Below are 10,916 nucleotides of genomic sequence, written 5' to 3'. Positions count from 1 at the left end.
CAGGAGAAGGGTTCAACAGTGGTGAATGTCTAAGGAAACTTCCAAATGGTGTTAACTGAAGAGCACCTTGATGAAGTGGAGAGAATGATGAATCTACAGGGACTGGGGGCTTCTGTGATGCTTTAGATGTTCATTGCCAGCAAAGCTGACTCATTATGGGGACCCAAATTATGCTGGTATGTGTTCTCTTCTGCTCTTCTTCAGCCCACTGCTGTCTCACTTCCCCAGTACCTGAAAGAATAGTATTTATTTTAAATTCTTATTGACATTTAATGCAGTTGTGCCTAGTTTCTGTTAACTGAGAATGTATGGGACAATTGTTTGTGCTGTTTTGGGTACATTATCTTAAAAATTCTCCTTCCTCCTTTTGTTTTCTTCTTTTCACATTTTTGAGTTTGGGAGCCTCCTTACAGATTCCTTACTCATCCTGACTTTTCTCCAGACTTTGTGCTCTGCCCCTTGAAATAGTTAGCAGAAGATTTCTGATACAGCCTGAGGTGCTCTGGAGTAGACAGGTGCAAAGGCAATTTGGGGCTGTGCTGCCAATGCATTAGTCACTGGAAACACTGACTTATTCAGTGGAAAGATACATGAACAGCTGAAATTACATCACTCTTTGTGAGATTACAGAAGGATATAAGGTCAAACAGTCACTCCCTGCACTTACCGCATATGTTCCCAGGGAATGAACTGTGTATTTGCTGCCTCAGAAGAGCAACAGCCTGATACTCATGAGTGTATTGAAGATGATGCTTTTTGCTAGAAGAACTCTCAAACCCAAGACAGCCACGAACAGCATATTCACTTTCTCCATTTTGATACCTGCTTTAAAAAGAAGGAAAAGAGGGAAGAGGTTGTAGTCTTGGTATTAGCAGAAAAAGAAAACTCCGCAGGTCACAGACATAGGAGAGAAGCAGGAACAAAGGTAAAGATAACAGAGGAATGTGGCCAGTGCAGGGAAAAGAGGAGATGTCTGACTGGCTAGGATTTTGCCTCCTGTTGTTTATCTCATGGAAAACTGTAATCTATTTAACCAGTTAATCTGAAACAGCAGGTAAGTATTTGCAATTCTGACACTTCTGTGCCAAAGAAAACACATTTTCTTGCATTAGTATTGAATCTCCAAAGAAGTAACTTAACTTCACTTCCCTTTCAGCAACTAACCTTTTGAAGAGATGTCTGTAACGTCACAAGCATTCACTGTTACCAGTCCTTCAGCTTTCTTTTCTATGATTAAAAAAGACACTATAAAATATATCTAAGCTATATAAAACAAGAATTACACAAAATATTTGTATGATCCCCTTCCCCAGCAATGGATAAGCAGTATTGGACAATCAGATGGGAGATGATTAATCATGAGTTTAATTTGAAGGGAAAAGCTAGCTTCCTTCATGTGATTGCAGTGAAAAGCAAGCAAGCAAACAAACAAATGGGACTATTGAGTTGTTTTCTCAGCCTTTTATAATGATCTTTACCACAGAAAAAAATCTCCATTAAAAATGATCAAAAAATAAACAAAAAAGTCTTGGAGAAAAAATTATATTTACTTTTTTGTTTGTTTGTTTTTGTGAAACCTATTTCAACCTTTCTTCCTGCAGGCATGTATACTACTGTAGGAAGGAAATGTTTGCCTTAGATAAGGCTAGACTCACAAATACAGGGTGCGAGGAGGGGCAAGGAAGGAGAGGGTTGAAGAAAACTCCATCTATGTTAGGTACTTTTTAATATCTCTTGGCACCATGTAATTAAGGACCTACATACCTTCATAAGTGTTCTTACTTGTTACTGCTACACCCTCAAAGGGGACGCTTCTTAGTCTGAGCAAAAAAAAACATGTTGGAAGATGTGTCTCCCAGAAAAAGGTTGTGTTTGGACTGCCACACTGTACCTGGAAGGGTTGTGCTGGCTGCAGTCTTGTTCCCCTTGTGTGAAGCCTTGCAGGTCACTTCTGTATCTGGTTCCACCACAACTACCTTCATGGTACTGTACATCCCCTCTGATGTGACAAGAGGTGCCTTCAGGTCATATACAGTGTCACCCTTGGGTACATCAAGGCTGATGTTCTTAGAGTAGTAAGTCCTTGCCAAACAAACCACATTCACTTTGTTACTGTACTGTTTACGTTTCTTTGATTTAATTGCAATGACTTCCAGTGCAGACTCTTCTTGATTCTCTGAAAAAGAAGCATCATCTGGGGATAACTTTATTTGCTGCTCTCTTTTCTGAGAGCCATATCATCTACAGGTCAGAGATAGTCCAGTCAGGACTGTTCTTTGACAGCTGAATGTCTTTCTGTCACTATTTCTTCCTGTTTCCCAAAGAGCAGATCAAGGACTGTCTGCCTAAACAGAGGAGTTAAGTGCCATTCCACGTATCCCATGCATCCTGTCTTATCTCTCACTATCCTTTCAGAAAGGAACATTTCCTGTATATCCTTTGGGCATCTTGAACAGTACTAGGCACATACACTTTCAGTGGAACCTATCTCTGTCATTAATGTGGAAAGCTAGGAGAAAAACAATCAAAAGAAATCTCTGGAATGTTTGCCCCCAGTTTTCTGGGTTTTTCTAATATGCTTGTGTTCATCCTCCTTGCTGGAGGTTTGGCTTATCAAACTCAGGGCTGAGCACTAGCTGGCAAGGCCCCTGCCTTGCCAGCTGCAGGATTCCCCTTGGCTCCTGGCCAGGATATGTTCCTCTATGTTTCACGCAGAAGACAGTTAATATAGTTATACCAGTGGTTATACTTCTTTTCCCTCTTAATCTTACAAAGGCACAGAATTGGCTATAGGTTCCATTCTCTTATGGATTTTCATTTTCTGAATGAAAGGTTTACATGGACTAAACCAAAAAAATTGTTAGCTATTCATCAATTCGATCCTTAGGAGTAGATGTAGTGTAGTGACTATTAATGGATGTTTCCTATGTCTTTTGTGTTTGGAAAATCTCAAGAGGTTCAAGAAATAAGGTATCACAGAATCACAGAATTGTTGAGGTTAGAAGGGACCTCTGGAGATCATCTAGTCCAAACCCTCTGCTCAAGCAAAGTCACCTAGAGCACATTGCCCAGGATTGTGTCTAGATGGCTTTTGAATATCTCCAAGGATGGAGACTTCCTCATGATCAGATGGAGCTTCTTGTGTTTCAGTTTGTGCCTGTTGCCTCTCGTCCTATCACTGAGCACCACTGAGAAGAGTCTGGCCCTATCCTCTTTACACTCTCTGTTCAGATACTTATACACTTTGATAAGATCCCCCCTCTATCTTCTTCAGGCTGAAGAGTCCCACCTCTCTCAGGCTTTGTTTCTTGATTGTCACCATGAAAATCTCCCCAGATTTGTGTCTAAGGTAGATTTTCCTATCCAAACTTTGATTATTTTATGAACCCAGAAATGGGAATCTTTAGTTGGAATACATTGTTTCCATTTTTGCCACAGGGGAATAAGAAACTTTTCAGAAAACTATTACCAATTAATACAAGTTTTCCAATAAATCTACAATATATTGTCAGTGAAATTGCTAATTATCTCTTTTATAATTTACATATTTACATGGTCAAAAGGCCAAGGGATCTCAGAAGAATTGATGGGATGTTGATTGATGTAAATGACAGAATATCAGCTTTGGAAATGTGTCATGATTGCCAAATCAATCATCTAGTTTAACTGATTTAGCAAAAGAATATTAGATGTGAAAGAAAACCAAAATAAAATAGCACAACAGAACTTTAATGTGATTTTTTTGAAATCTCAGTGGTTTTAGATGAAGTTACATGTCTTGCAATGAGGTCATTTTAATTCACACTTTTATGCTGGAATTACTTTGACAGACTTCCTACTTGATTTGCAGTGAGTTCAGAATTGCTGAATTTCGTGAAGCAGAAGAGTTTGAATAAAAGGAGATTTGTGAAATGAGCTAAAGTGATGTCACATGAAAGAGTTATATTAAATCCATCACTATGTATTTCTTCCTGATTATGGACACTTTCTCTGCTGTTTTTAACTACTGACACCCTTAGAGAACCTCTGAACATGTATGTCTGTTCTTAGCTGCTTTAAATGCCACTGAACATATTCCACAAAACAATAATACTAAAAGAGACAAGCTATCGGAAGTCTGCAATCTGGAAAATCTGTTCTTATAAAGGGCATCTCAAGAAGAATGTCATTTCTAAATATAAAGTGTCTTTCTAAGAGCTTACTCTCATTTCAAGAAATTGCTTAGAAAAACTGAATGTCCTGCCTTTCTATAGGAACTATGTTCTCCTGCAACCCTTTACATCTATATTTCTCCTTTCCACACAACTTAGTGCTACAGAGTCAAAATTTCAAATGAAAGAAAGCAAACTACTTTAACCATGTTCTGAAGCTGCGCTAAGATGCCATCTTGAGTGGACATAAACAATACGGTGTCAAATTTTGTAGTGCATACTTCCAGGGGGTTTGAAGATCTGTGGAGTAATGATGATACACACAGCTAGGAAACTAGTCCTGATCTTCCTGTGTAGCTTTGTTAAGCAGATATGAGCTGAGGACTCAAAATGAACACCTGGTTGGAGCATGGAATGCCAAAAAGCCAAAAAAAATCTCATTATGCTGCCAAATCACACAATCCCTTCACCCTGCCTCTATCCTCAACTTTTAATACATTTTCAGTAGTGAAAGAAATGGAACTTACTTGGCTCAACTGAGATGGTGACTCCACTTCCAAATACCAGCTTGTCTGTTTGCACACTGTTTGCACACAGTCAAATAAAATCCACTTTCCTTATCACACTCTAAAAGTGCACAAAATCAGGGAATGAAATGCCAGATATTTGTACCAAGGATCCATGCATGGAATGCCATGAAAGTTGTGAAAATAGGCTTTTTCTTCCAAAATAGGGAGAGAAGAAAACAATAATATTGCAGTGGAGTGAGTTCAGATACCTTGATCAAGGCCAAACTTTTAAGTAATCCTTTTCTCTTCTCTTTAGGAAAGTCAGTAAGCAATATCCTTCCAGCAGAAATGGAAATGAGAAGAGAATGCTGTAGTTCTCTCCACCAGCACTGCAGCTCTCTACTTCCTTTCTTCCTCAAAATGTGTTGTTCCTTTTGCAGTCTCAGGTTTTTGTATGAGGCCTTATAGTGTTTATGTCATTGTGTCACTCCAAGTTCTCAACACCGTGATATACCTACTTACAGAAAGTGCCTCTTCCTTCCCTTTTACTACATACTATTTCAGATGAGACAGGCACTCACATGCTCAATATAATGCATTAAGAAATTAAGAACCAAATATGGCTATGCAAAAAGGTGGGGATTTTATCCCATGGGAACCTGCAGGAGTGTAATGTGGCTCTGAGAAGGTTAATGGATTTTAACCCAGTGGAAAACCAATAGTCATTCAGCATTTGAGGTTTTTTCCTACATCAATTAGCAAAACTCTTCTGGGTTGTAGAAGCAGTCTGGTTTTTCACTTTGAGTTATTTTTTGTTGCCCACAAAGACGAGGAATGGCTAAATTTTTAAAATTATTATCTTTCTGCAAGGGCCAGGGCTGAGGGTAATTTGGTGCCTCAGGGAGTCCTAAGCCTGCTTTTGGTAGATTCATAAGGGGAAAGCATTGCTTTTGACTAGGTCAATATATATTGTATAGATAGAGATATATGTTTCTGTCCATCCTCCATGTTGGAGATTTGGATGCTGGAACTCAGGACTGAGCACTGGCTGGAAAGGCCCTTGACCTGCCAGCTCTCGGATTCCACTTAGCTCCCCATCCCTTAGAAAGTAGCCAGCCCTCTCTGCTCCATGACAGTTCAAACATGTCCATTCAATGCTGTCTGTCCTACCAAGCTATGTTGCACATACAGCAAATCAATTCAATTCACTCTGGAGTCATGGAAAAAAAATAAACAAACAAAAAAAAGAAAAACAATAGGAATAGTGTTTGGCTGAAAAGACAACCTTGGGTCTGTTCCAAAAGGAATGATCTTCATTATTTTTCCAGCACAACTCACTGTAACAGCCTGTCAGGAGGAGCAAATTTGTGCAGGTCACACACATCCAGCACAGTCAACTGAGTCTCACTGGTTTGTGCTACCTGAAAACCCAGCCATCGATTCCTACTGTTGATTCTTGGGGTTGGGAGGGGAGCAGAGGGGATATATTAGTATTGCATGCAGAAGGCAGTTGATACAGTTATACAAAGTTACACTTCCTACTGATCCCACCGCCCTCAGAAAGGGAGCAGGGCAGGGCAGGGGGACAGAAGCCCCCACACGAAGCACCCAGCCCCGGGCACTGGACAGCTCTGCGGGGACAGCGATGATCTGAGGCCAGATCAGGCAGTCATTCCCCCAGCTGGGGTCTGGATCAGGTGTGGTGAGGGTAACCGGCATCAGACACAGTCCCAGAATGTCCAGGTAGGGCCATAGGGACAGGGCTAGGCCAAGGCCAGGTCAGCACATCAACCTATGGGTTGAGGTCTGGATCCGAAGGGCCCACGGCCAGGCTGGGGCAGGGCTATGGTGGAGCTGGAGAATGGCACTGCTGTGACACCACAGGGATGGGGACTGACAGCACGAAGTTGAGCTGAATGGGGTCTGGAATCCTGGGCAGGGGACCAGGGGGAGGCTGTTCAGGGCCAGCATAGCTCATTTGTGCCCTCGGGGCTCTGACGGCCTTGATGTCAGCAGCTCATCTGGACTCAAAGGTGCTGCTCTTGTGCATACTGTTTTGAGTCCAGGAGAAAAACCCTTGCCGCATTTGAGAATTGTATCCAGACGGCAAGGACACCTGGAGTTTTGCTGAGACCTTTCAGTCCTTGGAGCTGCAAAATCAGAAGCGGTTCTCCTTCCGTAGATTTACCTACAAAATTAAGTGAATTTGAGTAGCCAGCTACCTTTTGAAAACATTTAGGACCAATTTAAGCGCCCAAAGCTCACCCCTCCAGAGAGAGATAGAGAGACAGAGAGAGATGAGAGAAAGAGATGGGAGATCTTGGGTGGAAAATCAGTCTTTTCTTGATGAAAAACCGAGGTGCCCATTTGAGTACATGCCTATCCTTGAACAGCTCACAGTCAGTCTTTCCCCGGGATGATGGAGATACAGATTTAAGTCCCCCTTGTGCCCGAGGGAAGATCCAAACAAGCCACTGCAATGTCAGGGCAGAGGGACCCAGCCATGGGGCTAAAGACATTGCGACTGCCTTGGAGGTAGAGGCCAGCAACATGCAGAGGGCTGTGGCTCCCGAGCTGAAGCAGGCTCAGCTCTACAGATCCAACATAGTTAGCACTTGCAGCGTACTGTGGCACGTGAACTGATGGAGAGACACCCTTCACCGAGCCTTTCCTGGAGCTTTTCCACCTTACAGATAGAGATTAAATACTCAGTCAGAAAGGGAAAGAGGAGGACTGTACAGTGGTTAGGCACTTGCTGGCAACATGACTGTGCTTCGACAGCACGGGCGTTGGTGAGATTGGAGTTGAATGTGGGTCATATAAAGATCACTTGCGGCAGAACTGGCGACACCCTCTCTGAAACTGTTTCAGGTTGAAAATTCTGAAAAGGCTGTGTGCACAAACCCCTTATTTATCACAAAATTTGAGCTGATGATTTAAGAACTGTCAGATGCCACCTCACAGAACAGGAATAACCCTGTGCCCTGTGGGTCAGGAGCTTTATTCTAAGATAATGACAAAACCAACAGTAAAGGATCCCTCCATCCTGCACAATACCTGCCCAACTTTTCAATGAATGATTTCAAATATGAATGTGTCTTTGAGATCCAAGCACAGCCTGACTGATTTGCTTGCCAGGCTGGGCCCGGTGCACTCTAGGGTGTCCTGCTGGTGTGGATGATCTGCTAGGGAACTCAGCAATCCCCAGCTGTGCAGTTCATACTGCATGATTAACTCTCCTGCATGCAGTCCTGGTGACTATACCAACACAACTTTGTTGATAAAGCAAATGGGATTTGACCCTCATCTAGTGTCCATAAGCTTGGGAGGAACCCAGTCAGCCTTGCAAAACTGCTGCTGGTTCAGAAGCACAACTCTTGCGCTTATTGCTGCAGAACTTGCTGCTGCTTGGTGTTGGCATTCTAACTATCCATGTTACAGGTGTTTATCTGCTTAGCAAGTTACTCCACAAGATCTGCTGCTGACCTACTGCATTGCCGTTTTGCACTTAAAATCTAAGTAAGCCTCATCTCCCCTGAATCTCAAACCAAGACCCACTGCAGACAAGATTCCCCCTAGCAGTTCCCAGAAAGACCTTTTGTAGAGTGTCAGTATGGGCTGCAGGTTGACATACTGCTTTCCCTTTTCTGCACCTTAGTGCCACCTGCACCTAAAGAGTTGTGTGGAATGTAATACGTGGGGGAAGATAAACTTTGTGTGAATGCGTTCTTCTTGTGTATGCTGGACAATAAAGCAACTGCCACTTCAGTGATTATCTAGGAAGTAGAGATGCGGTGGCTAGAGGTTTTCTGATTGTAGCTGAAGATGATGTAAAAGACAGCCTTGCAATGCAAGAGTGTAAACACAGCCACGTGATACAGGCAAATTAGCTTTAACTGAAACATTAACCACTTCAATTTAACATTAACCATTTTAATTTAATTTAATTTAATTGAAACATTAACCAAGGATTTGCACTGAGGTAATTGTATGAACACTTCCCCTCATAGAGAGGGTTTAAACAGAACAGTCCTTGAAAAGGGATATGCAATGACTCTGAGGTCATTGTTTCTCTATGCTAGCCCCATGGGAGGGAAGAAAAAAAAAAGGTGTGGGTACAGACAGGTGCAGGTGGTGTACTGAGAACATATGACTCGTTATGGCTCTGTAACTGATCGCAAGCTGGAGGAGGGCGCAAAGGAAGAGAAGTTTATTAACATCCTAGTAAAGGAGAAACTTGACACTTGCAGGAAGACAATAATGCAGTTATGAGGTAGTACAGGACTGATCGGCCCAAGTGCAAGGAACAGCCCGGGAAGAGTAAAAAACTGTTAGTTTGCTTGCAGAGATGCGACGAGGAAGGCTAAGGCCCATTTGGAATTAGGTCTGGCAAGGGTGTCAAGGACAACAAGAAGGGATTCTTCAAATACATCAGTAGCAAGAAGAAGACCAGGGAAAATGTGTGCCCGCTGCTGAATGGGGCAGGGACCCTGGTGACAAAGGCTACAGAGAAGGCAGAATTACTGAATGCCTTCTTTGCTTCAGTCTTTACTGCTAAGGGCAGCCCTCAAGAATCCCAGAGCCTGGAGATGAGGGAGAAGGCCTGGAGAAAGGAAGACTTTCCCTCGGTTGAGAGGACAGGGTTAGAGATCTTCTGGGCAAGCTTGACATTCACAGATCCATGCGCCCTGATGGGATGCACCCACAGGTACTGAGGGAGCTGGTGGATGTTGTTGCCAGGCCCCTCTCAGTCATCTTTGAAAGGTCCTGGAGAACTGGAGAGGTGCCTGAGGCCTGGAAGAAAGCCAATAGCCTGTCTTCAAAAAGGGCAAGAAGGAAGACCCAGGCAACTATAGGCCGGTCAGCCTCACCTCCATCCCTGGAAAGGCGAGGGAACGGCTCATTCTGGATGTCATCTCCAAGCATATGGAGGAAAAGAAAGTGATCTGGAGTGGTCAGCATGGATTTGCCAAGGGGAAATCCTGCTTAACCAATCTGATAGCCTTCTCTGATGCAATGACTGGCTGGGTAGATGAGGGAAGAGCAGTGGACATTGTGTACCTTGACTTCAGCAAGACTTTTGACACTGCCTCCCATAGCACCCTCCTAGATAAGCTCAGGAAGTGTGCGTGAGACGAGTGGACAGTGAGGTGGATTGAGAACTGTCTGAAAGGCAGAGCTAAGAGGGTTGTCATCAGCGGTGCAGAGTCTAGTTGGAGGCCCGTGGCTAGTGGAGTTCCCCAGGGCTCATCCTGGGTCCCATCCTAGTCCACTTACTCATCAATGACCTGGATGAGGGGACAAAGTGCCTCCCCAGCAAGTTTGCTGATGCTACCAAGCTGGGAGGAGTGGCTGATACACCTGAGGACCGTGCTGCCATTCAGAGAGACCTGGACAGGCTGGAGAGCTGGGCAGAGAGGAACCTCCTGAGGTTCAACAAAGGCAAGTGCAGAGTCCTGCAGCTAGGCAGAAATAACCCTAGGCCCCAGTACAGGCTGGGGGCTGACCCTCTTGAAAGCAGCTCTGCAGAGAGGGACCTGGGAGTGCTGGTGGATGACACGTTAACTGTGAGCCAGCAATGTGCCCTTGTGGCCAGGAAGGCCAATGGTCTCCTGGGCTGCATTAGGATCCTGCCCCTCCATTCAACCCCAGTGAGGCCACATCTTGAGTACTGTGTCCAGTTCTGGGCTCCCCAGTCCAAGAGAGACATGGGGCTACTGGAGAGAGTGCAGCATAGGGCTACGAAGATGATCAGAGGACTGCAACATCTGCCCTAGGAGGAATGGCTGTGAGAGCTGGGCCTGTTTAGCCTGCAGAAAAGAAGACTGAGTGGAAATCTTATCAATGTCTATAAGTAGCTGAAGGGAAGGTGTCAAGGGGATGGGGCTAAACTCTTTTCAGTTCTCCCATGTGAAAGGACTAGCGGCAATGGGCACACACTGAACCACAGGAAGTTCCGTCTGAATATGAGGAGGAATTTCTTTGCTGAGAGAGTGACGGAACACTGGAACAGGTTGCCCAGAGAGGTTGTGGAGCCTCCTTCTCTGGAGTTACTCAAAACCACCTGGATGCAATCCTGTCTAACATGCTCTAGGTGACCCTACTTGAGCAGGGAGGTTGGACTAGATGATCTCCAGAGGTCCCTTCCAACCTCAACCATTCTGTGATTCTGTGATCATCTAACAAAGTGATACTGAAAGCTGGCACTGCAGGTTAAAAACACCAAATGAAACCAAACCAAAAACATTGGGGGCAA

The 10,916-nt window shown here is 43.9% G+C and overlaps 1 pseudogene; it reads right to left on the bottom strand.

The window, feature by feature from the left end:
- Positions 1-422: 422 nt before the first annotated feature.
- Positions 423-10,916, bottom strand: part of LOC134142932 (Ig heavy chain Mem5-like) — a 35,816-nt pseudogene continuing 25,322 nt past the window's right edge.

The sequence above is a fragment of the Rhea pennata genome, chromosome 7 (assembly GCF_028389875.1).
Source record: "Rhea pennata isolate bPtePen1 chromosome 7, bPtePen1.pri, whole genome shotgun sequence".
Lineage (NCBI taxonomy): Eukaryota > Metazoa > Chordata > Aves > Rheiformes > Rheidae > Rhea > Rhea pennata.
The sequence above is the reverse complement of the archived record's forward strand: the minus strand, read 5'-3'. Positions and strand labels throughout refer to the sequence as shown.